This window comes from Lepidothrix coronata, unplaced genomic scaffold (genome assembly GCF_001604755.1).
Source record: "Lepidothrix coronata isolate B3197 unplaced genomic scaffold, Lepidothrix_coronata-1.0 Scaffold4, whole genome shotgun sequence".
NCBI classification, from domain to species: Eukaryota; Metazoa; Chordata; class Aves; order Passeriformes; family Pipridae; genus Lepidothrix; species Lepidothrix coronata.
This window is the reverse complement of record NW_016690184.1, coordinates 12080561-12094995: the sequence shown is the minus strand read 5'-3', so window position 1 is coordinate 12094995 and position 14435 is coordinate 12080561.

The window sequence follows — 14435 nt, the reverse complement described above, 5'->3', positions numbered from 1 at the left end:
AGGGTGGTTGGGCACTGGAACTTGCTCCTCAGGGAAGTGGTCACAACACCAAGCCTGACAGAGGTCAAGAAGTGTTTGGACCAGGCTCTCAGGCACATGGTGCGACTCTTTCAGGATGGTCCTATGCAGGGCTAAGGGTTGGACTCAATGATCCTTGTGGGTCCCTTCCAACTCAGAATATTCTGTGATTCTGGGATTATGGGATATATTTGGAGAGGTATAAGACAAGACAGTAAAATATTTATTTAACAAAGTATTTAACAAAAGGCTGCAGGTATGAAATAAAAACGAAACAATTCTTTCTTAAAAGGGTCCTTGGAACATAATTGTCCTACTAAACATGCAATGAAGAAATATGAGTAAATGTCTGTGTAGCAGACAGGTGTAGTAATCCAAACTAGGTTTTGACCTGTATGAATATGAAAAAAAATGTTATGGCAAGAATTTTAAGGAGCCCTAATGAACTGAGCAAGTTTCTTCCAAATTCTTTTTGTTCATTGTAGGAAATATCCTGTTCTCAACTCCTAGTGATACTCCCCATATTCCTCCCAGTCTCTTTCAAGCTTGAGGAATGGTTTAACTTGAAGCTGAGGGATAATTCTTTTATATTTCATGATTTTCAGGTTTAACTAAACTAGAGAGCCAGAGGAAAGGAAGATTACCAGTTTGCATCACTTTGACTTGGACCCAGCCTAATTTTAAGAGACGGGCATGGTAAAAGAAGGAATAACCTGTAGGAATATATTTTTTTCAACCTATTTTAGGATGTGCCACATTTTCCTGTGATATATTCAAACTTTCTCCCCCTCAAATCCATTTCATTTTAATTTCTTTGAATCTCCTGGTCACCCCAATATTTTTAATACAAGATACACTCTCCTAAGCTCAATTCGTACTTAAAGTAAGTAAAAAATTACCATTCAGAGCCATTGCTTATCAATTTTGAATCAATTCATATTAATAGAAACTGGCATTTTTTTACCAGAAGATGATGTACTGAAATTAAAAGTAATGACCTTTCTTTTTAAATGTGTTTGCTGTTACTATTGCAGTCAAAATAGTGAGTTATATGATGATTTGAGAAATCATTGCTATGAAAGTTGCTGTTCTGTTTGGTTGCTTTTTAAATTTCCTGTTGCCCATGAATTGTCTAGGAACAGACCACCAGAAGAAGAATATATCTAACTCTCAGAGTCTAGGCATGGTTTTAATTCAAAGCATGGTTTTATGCCCTATTTCTTCACTCTTAGAAGATAAGTTATAGTCTTAAGGCTAGAATACAACCAGTGGCTCATTCTTACATTAGCACATTTTGTGTTCAAACAGATGAAGACATCTCTTTATCATATCATGTTATACACTGGAGGAAATGGTAGCAGCCTGAAAAATGGCTGTGAATTCACTGGCTCTGGCACTGGATATAGTGTCTTCATAGAGCAAAATGTAGGCATTTTGTAGTTAACACTATTATCCTGTGTGAATTGCTTTGACACTGATTGGCAACTCCCAGTTCATCTTGTGAAGGCTGATCCTTTACCATATTTTCTTCTTTGCTAGATTTGTAGATACTAACTTTAGCAATAGTTAAGACTTGTTGACGCATTAATACTTCCCATTTCTGAACATCAAATAGCAATTATCTCTACCTTTCAGTGGACTGAGTACAGTAGAGCTAAGGAGATTTAAGGAGTTGCTATGAATCCTGCCTCTGAAATCTAGCATATGATAAAGGATTTGAAATCTAGGTTTTTATTTTGAATCCTCATATTTACCATCCAGAATAAGTGGATCTACATTTTCTCTAAGATCTGGTATGTTCTCTAGGCCTTCTCTTAAAACATTTTCTTTCTAAAAGTTAGAAAAAGTTGCGTTGCTAAACAAGAGCGTCCTCCATTCATCTGAATTTCATTGCAGACTGCACTGGAAGCATGCAATATTCCCAATCTTTACAGTTCAGACACTTTTAGATAGCCTGTATTTCCAAGAATTAACAAGAAGCCATCAAATCAGATGAAGGGATAAGTACATACGTGCTGATTTGGATACACATGTGCTCACGATATTTTTAATTTAAACTCCTTTTAACTGTATATATATTAATAAGTTCTAAATATATGCACTTTCACCCAAACTAATATAACTTAATACCAATGCATATTTATTGTTACTAGATTTTTATAGCATTTTTCCTGTATGGCACCTCATAGGCGTTAAGTTAGCTGGATTCTCTAAAATTTGGACTGTTTAGAGAACAATAGGCCCATTCACAAGCAACATTAACTGCTCAACAATTTATAGCTCTTATTTACACTTACCTTGTGCAATATAGGTTGCATAAATCTTCATTGAAACCAAAAAACTAATGTATTTGGATATAATGAAACAAGAAAATATCTGAGATGGCTTTTTTTGTGTTTCATGAAAACGGTTGTTAGGGTTGTGTGTAAGCAAAAATATCCATACTGAATATAAAATGCAATTTCTGAAAATAGTTTTCCATAATAATGTTTCATTTACCTTTTTGTTCTCCCTGCTCCTCCTGCCCCTGTCATTTACTGCCTTTAACAGTGAAAGCCTACAATAAAGATGAGCTAGGAACAGAAGAGGAAAATCAACCTATTTTGTTGGAGCACTGGCTCCAACAGTGTTATAAATGATGGCAAGGCTCCAATTTTTAAAATTGTTTCATTTAAAACCTAAACACTGAATCCCTGTACAGTGTTTAGAGGCTTCTCAGCCTTCTCTGATTCGATTTAGAGGAAACATTTATGGGGTCTAAATTGTTCCTGACAATTCTGAGCAGGGTTGCATTTTAAACAAATATACAAATCTGTGCCACATATAGTCCCAAGAAATATAAAATATCAATCAAATTTCTTTTGGAAACCAGTTTTACTAATAGTCAATGGTTCTATTGTTCTTGGAAAAAAGGTTAGTTTAAAACTGATAACTGTGAAACACACATTTCCAACAACATTCTTTTTCATATGGAATGACTAAAAGACTTCTATGTCTAAATCAAATAAAGGCATCAAAACATCATGTAGATTTCTTGTTCAGTTATATCAATCCAATACAGTAATCAAACATCAGATAAATATCAGATAAGTTCAGGACAGCAGTGTTTGGATACTAAAACTCTTGGTTTGTTTATTTATTAATAAAATAAAAAGACATACAGAAATTCAATACTGCCCTTCTGGTTTTGAGATGTTATAATTAAACAACAGGTAGACTACTCTCAGTGTGTCAACTATTAATTTTTTCTAAGATTTTTCTCTTCTCTTGGCTGTTGCTATACTATTCTATATATGCCTCTAGTCAAAGTGACACACCTGTGGTGAGTTCAGCTGATTTATTCTTCTTTTTGTGAGCTTTACAAAGAGGATAGGTCTGTTCTAAATCAAGATATAAAATGTATACTTGTATACACAGATTCGAAGAACACCTAAAGATTGAATAAGGAGTAACACGCTTCAGTTCTCAATGTGTTGTTGGCAAGTCCTGTACTCTCGTAGATTCTAATTATGTATGTATGTCAATAGCTACATAACACTCTTAAAATACTTAATGTTCCACTAGGTTTTTTAAGTCCTCATTTACTTTACCTTTTTAATATTTTGCTTGTCCTTTTTAAAATTTCTTTCTCTTTTCTTGACAGTTGCCTGCCTGCTCAATTTTTTCTTTTCAGTGAACTTTAATTCTATTTTGTCTTTCTTCCTTAACTTTTATAATTATTTTTTTCTTGCTTCCTGCTAATTTAAATTCTCAAACCTGGAAAGTAGCCTTTATCTGGGTTTTTTTCCCTTTTTCTTCCTTCTTATTTTTTTTCATTTAGAGAGTATAATTGCCTATTACTTTATGTTAGCCCACTTAAGGTGCAGATTGTCACATTTGTTAGTTGCAGCCTGATTTTCAGAGCTGATAGATTCTTTCAAAATCCACTAACTTCAGCCAGATTGCATATTTCTGTGCCTTTCTGGAAATCAAGTTCAGAGTTAAGTTTTCATCTTAATTTACGTCTTTCTGCTAAGCAAAACTTTTTTTAAGTACTCACCTTCCACCTTTCTCATTGTGTGAGAACTTGGCAATTCTTTCAGCTCAAACCCTGCCATTGAAATGACTGGCAGCACCTCCAATTAGCATAACTTCAACTAGTCTGGTGAACAGTTACCATTTCTTTTAACTTTATAAACTGATTGAAGTTCAACCAGTACATCAATTCTCTTTCTAGAAATCTAAAAGATTTACACCAACTGTTTAGAGAAAGTACTTTTTTACTTGCAGCTGTCAAAACAGCCTGTCAGTTCAATTATCTGGATTGCCTATTAGTCAATTTTTAATAAAGCTTCAACTACTTTTCTCTGCTGTTTAATGAATAAGGTCCTTCTGCACACCTTTTAAATATGTGTTTCATGGCCCCTTGGAATTCAAAGTTATAAAGAAAATGTGATTTGATTTACTCATAAGATGCATTATAATTTCACGTGTTGCATGAAACTTCCATTAATTCTGCTTACGGGACCTCCTGCGCTCTTGACATTATTAGACCTTCTGCTGGAAAAAGAATCTTGTGTTGGTAAAAGCACTTTGGAAAATGTGGCACTGTTAAAATGTTTTATTTTAACATCTTCCCATACTCACTAAGTAAAAGAGAGAGAGGTAAACTAAGTGCTTGCTTGCATAGTAATCATATGAAAGGGTTGTAACATTTTATTTTTCTTAAAAAACTATAATTATTACCACTAATAATTATTACTAGTAGAGTAGCAGAGGGCAAAATGAGGAGGGATTGGGCACCATGTACAGCTGTACATGGTTGGTTCCTGTTCATTTGCTTCATCTGCCCCCAAAGTGGGGTCAAGCCTCCTACCAGACAGCCGGGCAGGTCAGATGTTTGGTTTCCTGTGGATACATGTAAGGAGATGCCTCTTTACTGACACCTGTTCTGTGTGTTCAAAGTGATGTTCAAGGGAAACAGCACTCTCTCCTCCTCTTTGCCAGAAAGCAAGTGCTTGGCTGCTTAGCCATGGTATAAACTGAGCCTGCAAAATTTGCCTGTGTGGTTGCCCTGTGAAGATGGTCCTATCACTTAGCAGCAGCAGCAGCCTCTGGGTTTCTTGCCCAGCAGGGTCAAATGGCACTCAGCCACAAAATTGTTGCAATTTTGAGGAGCTGAAGTGACCTTATTACTTGACCTTATCTTTCCTGGCAGCTGCTTTCTTGATACAAGTTTTCATGGGATATTGTCTTTCCGGCTGTCTTCTGCTCAAGCAACAGGATAACATTTTACTCACATCTCTAATGGGAATTAATTTTCTTTCTGTTCTACTTTACACAGCTAATCCTCTATGTGGAATGACACTGTTGATGTCACTGATGACAGTGGACCTTATTGCCTGTGTTAAGCAGATAATCCAGCTGTTCAGGTATTAGTTTTCTATTGTATTGTCTTGTTTTGCATTGCTTTGCTTGGTGGGTGGGGGCAGTGGGTGGTGTCACTGTTTTCCCCAGCATGAAAACTCCAGTCATGTAAGTACACCTGAAATTTGATGAGGCTTTCTCATCTAGCCTTATCTGAACCACTGAGACACAGCAAGTCAAAATCCTTCCCATAAGTGAATATCTACAAATGTTTTAAAATAATAAAGATTTACTGAGTAGGTGATACTTGTTGAAAAATGAAAAAGAATTTGAATAAGAAACATGTCTGACTGTGATAAGACTCAGTGAATGTGAGATTTGAGATTAAATTACATGAACCTTTTATTTAAAGTGACCACAGCAGGACATCATCAGGACTTTCAAGCTAAAAGTTAAGTTTTGTTTTGGCATTACTATAAACAAGAAATCCTAAATCTTCTCCTTAAGGGAAAAATAACCTAAAAATCCCTCCCTCCCATATTTATTGTCCTCTAATAGTAGATATTCTTCCAGTCCTGATCTTTGTCCAGAAACTTTTAGCAGTTTCTCCACTTCCAGCAACCTCTCTCCCTTTCCTATCCTAAGAAAAATCTTTTTTTCTTATAGCCTCTGGGAGACCTGGCTATGTTCCTGCATACTTATCCTCTCTGGGGCTGCCCAGACTCTTCCTGCTGTGGACCCTCTGCTTGTTGTGTCCTTCACACTCTGCTACACACGTCCTGCTCTTCAGAAGCTTCTCCCAGCTGAGCAAGGTCAGCTGCTGTCAGGGAAAGCAGCATCTCCCCTTCTTCCAGAGGATTTCTCCTGGCCCAGGCTCGAGCTGTGTTAACAATGCAAAGCAAAAAGCTTTCCCCTCTGCTGCCCATCTAGGTCCCTAAAATGGAACAGAATGTATAAAAACAACAAAAAAATAAAACAAAAAAAAATATCATAATTGCAAATGGAGCAGATAAACATCCATTTTACTGTAATGTAAAGCCTAACTCTACAAGTAGCCTCTCATCTTGGATGCTTGGAAGCCAGAGAATTTGAAAAGAGATGCTGTTTTCAAAATTACAGCCCGTGTCAGGCATAAATGGGGTCATTCGAACAGGAGATTAGTGTAACCTGCTAAGAATGAAATGAATCATAAGGGCTAAAATGTATCTCTAATACTGTGCAACATTGTAAGTGGTATTATGTCATATTATTTTTATCTAACTTCCTAGATACTCCTATCATCATCACATTAACTCTATATATCAATTTCATCCCCATAATAGCTACATACTACTGACAGAAATTATTGATGGTATACATGGAGAAGCTGAAACACTGAAAGACTAAGGATGAGATTTGGTACTGTGGTTAGGCATCTAAAATAACCTCTACTGGAATGTTGGTCTTTAAAGTAAATCTGTGATCAAAATTAATCGTCTGTGGTACTTAGTCCTGAAGGTGCCTAAATTTTATAGACTTCCTAGTTTTTCACCTGTAGGATGGTACTTAGGGGTCTGAGCTATTCAAGCACAGATTTGTTCAAATTCAGGCCTTCTCTGAGAGTTCAGTTAGGATGCCCAAAACCCGACTTAGCCTGTTACAGGGTTTTATGTGACAGCAACTTGTCAGTTGAAATGCAAAGGCAGTTTAAGTTTTCTTTAAAAAGGAAAAGAGACTGATGGTACCCTTTGCTGGCATTGTTTCTCCTTTATTGTTTAGTAAGAGATGATACATTTCCCTAGGGTGTAAAAGTGGGTTAATTCCATTCTCTGTCTCTTGGAATTTAAATATACTATTTTCCAGGTAAGTGCCCTCATCACCAAGACCATGTTTCACCCATAGCCCTTATGAGCTTCTCTCTTCCTCTGCACAGTGACTTTAATGGGAGGGTTACCCCATTACCCTTTTACCCGAAGAGTTGAGCAACCAATACACTTACATAAAAATCATTTTAAAGAGAGCTTAAAATTCAAGTCTTTCTAGGGATTGCTCAACTTACAATTTGCTGCAAAAGGTGCATTGTGGAAACACAATCAGTGCAGTCACAATTGCAGTTTGTGAAAGTTTTGATGGGTGTTTATCCGTAGCTAGAACATACCTTTTTTCATCAAAGTCCTCACAACTGAAGGCATGATGCCACGTAGGTTCTGAATATCAAGAGACCTATGTAGAGGGGTAGAATGTGAGAATTATATAAGTGGTCATGAAATCTTCAGGATGAATGAGAAAGACATGGAAGTGGCTGCTTAGTGGCTGCTGAGACCATAGTTTTTGACTACATGCCTAACAACTATATTTGATCTTCATATTTTCTCTTTGATGCAGTTGTAGATTTTGAGCTTTAATTCTTTATTTTAGCAGTCCCAAAGTCTTGATTTACAGCATTAAATTTTAACTGCAGGACACAAGGCCTTTTCAGAATGTATATGGCTTATAATTAAAAACATAGATATTCAAAATCTATGCACAAAAGGCATACAATTGCCAGTTGAATTTAATACTGCATATCTTGAGCTTTGATCCCCTAACTGGTGGATTGTTTTGCATGGAATACTCTTCTTAACTCCTTCTGTAGCCTCTCAGCATGACATTCCTTGGTCCTCAACAAAAAATAAACCCCATTCAAGTGAAGACAAAAATGATTGCCAAAGATGCAAGACAGTAAATTACACTGGCTCACTTTATTGCTTTACTTATGGTTTAGCATTTATTAAGAAAAACAGCACAGTGGAAATGGGATTTCTAATTCACAATCCTCACACCCAGTGCTTTTTATTGTTTGTAAAATACTGCTGTTGTTTTCATCTGTAAAAGATGTGACACTAGGGGGAAAAAGAAAGTGACTGTTCATTTAAATAGAATGCTCACAGGACAAAATAAAGTTTTATATCCATTGGTTACCCAGTAAATTGAGATAATTCTTGTTCAAACAGAACCTGTTCCTCCTTATTCTAAATTTGCATTACAAAACTATGAAAGAATCCTTCAGGGAGAACAAGAAGAGTTGTAAGGGAACAGTTTTTGGACAGCTGAAGGAAAAGATGGGCACCTGCTGTTCAGCAAGTTGAGGGAATTGTTGCATATTGCAAATTTTCTGTGCGTTACCAGGACAAGCAGATGGCCAGAGACAGCATTTTCTCCTTATGAGAGGTTTATCTCCTTACATCTTCTAATGGCCTATATTAAGGCTTCCCAGCATTACATTCAGTTCAATTTAACGTAGTTAATATACGTTTAAGCAGTACAAGTTGCTGTCAAAATTGCCTATTTGGAATAGATAACACTTTCAAATACTTTAGCAAGGATGGCAGTAAAAGGGGCAGAAATGTTTGGATGATATTTCAGGTGCTAACTCAGACCCCTGGGGATGCAGCTGCTGCCTCATTCAACATTAGTCACTTGTGTTTCTCAAAAAATTGCTTTGCCTTGCTGAGCCTTCATAGGGGAAAGAATATAACAGCTTTTGTCTCCTGAGAACTATTGCGAGGTTTAATTTATGCTGACAAATGCAGAACTGGTCAATGTTGTTTTTTCTGTAATGTTAGACCACCTTTTCTTTTTTGAAAATGTTGTTTTGTTCATAAAGTTACACTGTCAAAAATATCTTTGTGCAAAGATTATCAAGCCTTTATCAGTTTTGCTATTGAATGTTGCTAACATTTATATTTAAATATATTAAATGCAATTATATAAATATTTAAATATTAAATTATATATTAAATTATTAAAGTACATTAAAAAGTAGTGGATGCTCAAACAGAAAAAACAGGAGGAAGTATGGGTATTCCATAGCATTCAGTAGTATAAGAGTATCTTAAGCAGGACACAGAAGCTGGAATAGATTTTTATCTGATACTTATACATGCTTGAACTGCCTCTTTTCTAACAGCTGCTCAAATGAAGTTAAATGAAAACAATCTCTGAAAATACAGGCTGTGTCCCAGAACTTTTTTATATATCTTATTTTTACTTTCATTTTTTCTCTTCTTGATTTCTGTATTCTTGTCTGTAACAGTTTAAACGGCACAGTGGGGTTTAAGTATGGTGGTCTTCAAACTGGTGTAGTTTCAGTTTCAGTGTTGGACTGAAAACATCTAACATCTGTCTTAAACAGATATATCCCTTTTTGGAAGTAATATTTACCATGCGGCAGCAACCACTGTCACAAACAAAACGATAGACTCCATTATTTTCACTTTAGTGGGATGCCACACAAAAAATATTTGCTGTTACAATATTTCCAGTACACCTTCCAGTTTTTAGTTTTAGTTATTTTGTTTACCTGTTACTCATCATTTATAGTAAGATCTGCTACCTAGCCTAGATCAAATGATTGGAGAATACAAGAAAGAATCTCTGAGAAATAGAAATGTATTTTAGATTTTTTTTTTTACTTAAAGCCAATGTCAGCTGCTCAAGGCAAGACAATTTCTGAGGCTTTTCAAATTGGTTTTGGATTTTGAAGTGGAGATTTAACAGTCTTATCCAAGGGCAACTTGTATCAGCTCTCTGATCAATTCAAGTAACTTGCTCAAGAAGTGGGTGCAGAGCAGAGCTATATGAAACTTTCCATCAATTGAGTTCTGAATGTGGGATTTATGAATCATTTTGGAAAACAGCGATGAATTTCCAGGAGAATGTTTTATTTCTTGTCAGTTACTTGGAGACTGGCCATTTTGATTGGAATACCAAACATCAACTCTTTCCAAGAGTAATGAGCTGACCACAGGCACTGCCTGACCACAAGAGCTCAGACTCAAAAAGTGATAGTTTACATAGTGCCAGGAGTGTCTGGTACTAAGCCTTTCACTATTCCATGAAGAGTATTAGGTTGTCCTTCTCCCATGAAATACTTTACTGCTGATCATCTGCTCCCACAAGTAAGGATATAAGGGAAATAAGTGTGTTATGAAGCTGGAGTTCAAGAAACAGGATACAAAGGCTGATATTGGGAGAGTAATTAAGGTAGATTTTTTTATTAAAGAGAAGTGATGTCTCCTTGAATGATTACGTCTTTAGTGTTTTATTTGTTTTTCTGATGCTTTTGCTCAGCAGTAAAAGAGTAGATGCAAAAATATAGATGATCAAAATGATGTGTTATTGACAATATCTACTGTCTACTTGCTATGTTACCCCTTGAGTCTAATCTTGTGAGACTGAATCATCACTTATGTTATTCAATGTATGTCTTTATAATATTATTTCAAATTGTTTCCCTATATAACCAGTGTTATATGAAACGCACTATAGTTTTGGAAACAGGAATTGAATCTTACTTGAAATAAAAAGCTTAATAGCTTGTAAGTGTTGACAAAAAGCACAGTTCAGCTCTCACAAAAAAACTCTCAATCTTATAATCTCTATTTTTCATCATGAAAATTAGAAGTATAATCTCTGTCACTTGTTTCCTGCCTCTCTCTTATGATGTATCTTTACCAGGACAATGTTCTGTCAGAAGCCTTCTGGAAAAGGACTAAGAACTGGAAACTAGAGCATTACCAAATTTGTTGCATCAGCTTTGACTAAGAAACTTTTATTTCAAGACAGATTTTTGATAAATGTGAAACAGGAATATGTATTATAATAAAATCTAAGTATAATTTGTAGTTAAGAGAACTTTCATGAGAAAACGGGATTTTCATTTTTTTATCTCCAGCTCTCAGGTTCAGTAAAACCCAAAATAACTTTAATTTTTTATTTGCCATAAAATTGAAAAATAAATACTTTCCAGTTCTAAAACAGAATTTCAAGGAACATTTTCATATGATATGCAAAGCACTGAGAAGAATGAAATTTTTATCCCAACTGGCTGTTTCAGAGACTGGCTATCAAACAGTTTCAGTTATTAGAAATTAGTTGTATTTGGAAAAAAAAAAGTGCATAAATTAACCATGCTGTAAGACTCTGAAGCTAGCTCACAAAAAAAGTACACATGGCATATATGTACATGATATATAAGTACACAGACATATATGTATAGAGCTGGGACTCTATACAATTAAGACAGTCATGTAAACAAATGCACACTGAGATGATTCCTCCTCCCTTACACCAAGAAGATGGTAATGTCAGGTGTGTAAACAAGTGTAAGTGCATACATTTCTACATAAAATAAAAAGTTGTTATAGAATTGTTATAGTACTGCCAATGCCAGATTGAACTACAGAAAACCTTACACGTTATAGCGCTTGTGATGAAATAACAAACCAAAACAAAACTCCACAGAAGCAAACCAACTTCTAAATGGTTATGGATGCAGATCCTGCTGAAGTGTTCTTCTATGATGACATAGGATTTTACTGACTTTGCTCACTCCACCATTTTTACTCTATGCAGGAATAACGGTCACATTTTAAAATATTAGTTGGCTTGGTTTTGATAAGCATCCAAAAACTCTGCCGCTCATTTAAATTTTGATGATGCAAAATTGCTTTCTTTGCATTCTGTCATTTTACATTGATTTTATGTGGGGTTTTTTTCCTTCGGAGAAGGTCTGAGAATATCCTTGTTATCAAAGGGGTCAAAAGGACAGTAAAATATGCTGAAAATGTAAAAATGTGATAGAAAGATATCTTTTTAGTTAAATGGCATAAAATTGAGTTCCATACCAACTTCAGCAAGTAGACTATATTTTACAGTATCTTCATTTCTGTAAGTCAAAGTACAGAGAATTTATCTAATAATTATTTTGTTTTATTGCTAAACAGTTTTTATCAGAAATGTTTAGTTTCAGGTAAATAATTATTTTTATCGCTTGAACTTCAGTGATTATTTTTAAGTTTACAGAGCACCAAGTTTTGTGATGAAGTCAACACACCGGAGGGAAGCGACACCATCCAGAGGAACCTTGAGAGGCTTGAGAGGTGGGTCTGTGCAAACCTCATGAAGTTCAACAAGGCCAAGCACAAGGTCCTGCATCTGGGTCAGGACAATCCCAACCACAAAAACAGGCTGGTCACTGAACAGATTACAGCTGCTCTGGGAAGAAAGACTTGAGGGTGTTGGTAGATGAGAAGCTCAACATGACTCAACATGACAATTTGTGCTTGCAAGCCAGAAAACCAACTGTATCCTGGGCTGGGTCAAAACAAGTCTGGCCAGCAGTTTGAGGGAGGTGACTCTACCCCTCTACTTTGCTCTTGTAAGACCCCACCTACAGAGGGGTCCAGCTGTGTCCACCTCTGGAGCCCACAACATAAGAAGGACATGCACCTGTTGGAGTGAGTCCAGAGGAGGGCCACAAATATTTTCAGAGAGTTGCAGTATCTCTCTTATGAAGACAGGCTGTGAGAGCTGGCTTGCAGAAGATGAGGCTTCAGGAAGACCTTATAGCAGCCTTACTGAAGGGAGCCTACAAGAAAGCTGGAGAGGGACTTTTTACAAGGCCATGTAGTGATTGCACAAAGGGGAGTGACTTTAAACTGAAAGAGGATGGGTTTACATTCGATATTAGGAAGAAATTCTTTACTGTGAGGATGGTTAGGCACTGGAACAGGTTGCCCAGAGAAGGTGTAGCTGTCTCGCTCCTGGAAGTGTTAAAGGCCAGGCTGGTTGGGTTTTGAGCAAGCTGATCTAGTGTCCCCGCCCATTGTTCGAGGGGTTGGAACTAGGTGATCTTTAAGCTCACTTCCAACCTAAAGCTGTTCTATGATTCTATGATTCTATAAGGTGTTAGGTGCAGGATTGCATTTCTCAGCCCGAAGCTGTGGAGGCAGCAATATCAGTGCAGTGCCATGCTTCCCTTGGCATGCTTATTCTAGGTACAGTGTCCCTGGAGCTGTAGACCTCATGGTGGTCTGAACCCTAACCCTAGTGGCAGCTTAGGGGCAAGGCTGAGGTCCTCAGAACCATAGATGGCCCAAATCTGAAATTTGCTCAAGTAAAGATGTTTGAGCAGTGCTGTTCTTCTTTTCATGTCTCTTCTATCCCTTCTGTCCCTGAATTTGTAATCTACATTCCTATCTGAAGGCCTATCCTAACCTTAACTCTAACCATAATTGAACCTTGGGACTGAGACTAACATTCCCAGTGGTGTGGATGGCCCAGTTGTGGAGGCAAGGTGCAGTGCTGTGCTTCCCTTGCTGTCTCTTCTACCCCTGGCATCCCTGAAGGTGTAGGCATTGTTGGTGTCTGAACCTTCACTCCAACCTTAATGACAGCTTGGGACCCAGCACTATGGATAGCCCAGAATAGAAATGTGTGCAGGCAGCAATGTTGGTGCACTGCTTTACTTCCCTTGGCATGTCTTTTCCATCCTCACTGTCTCTGGAGCTTGTCTCTCTGAACTCTAACCCTAATGGCAGCTTGGAGCTGCTGTCTATGTTTATGCAACCTAGACTAGAGTTAAAAACATTTCCATTGCATAAATCAAATTGACAACTGTATTGTAATATATCCCCTACTACCTCGCTAAGTCCAGGAAGGAGAATCGGATCATAGTATTGTCTGGCTTGCAGTCCTGAAACATCAAAAAATATCTGTGGGTTTGGGCTGCATTTGTCTAGGGGATGAACAGTATCCACCTGTTCACCGGATGACTATGGAGCTAGATTGTTTGAGTCAAAGTTCAAGGCTGCAACAAAGAAAAAATTGTTTCTTCAGGATTGTCTTTGATTAGGTTGCTGTTTACAAAGAAATCTTTTAAAAGGAATATTCCAAGATATGTGGGAGCATCATCTTTCCTTGATATCTCTTTATTTTTCAGTTATGTTCTATTAAATGCAACTGTTTTATGGGCTATTTTCATTAAGCATTTATTTCCATCACAGTGACTCACGGTTGGAATCACAACATATGTAGTTCTCTTAGTTCAGAAGCCATAGAGCTGTAAATTAACTCTAAATAAAAATATCAGGGAATGGGTATACTCACTCTCATAGTCTCACTCTATATACGTACATGGTTACAGATGCGTACGCAGGCATAAAGTAAAAAATATATTTTAATTAATTAATTAATGCACACATACAGACAAACCTCTACATATATATGTAGTGTGAATGCATACTTAGTGATATTTACATGTATTGTAG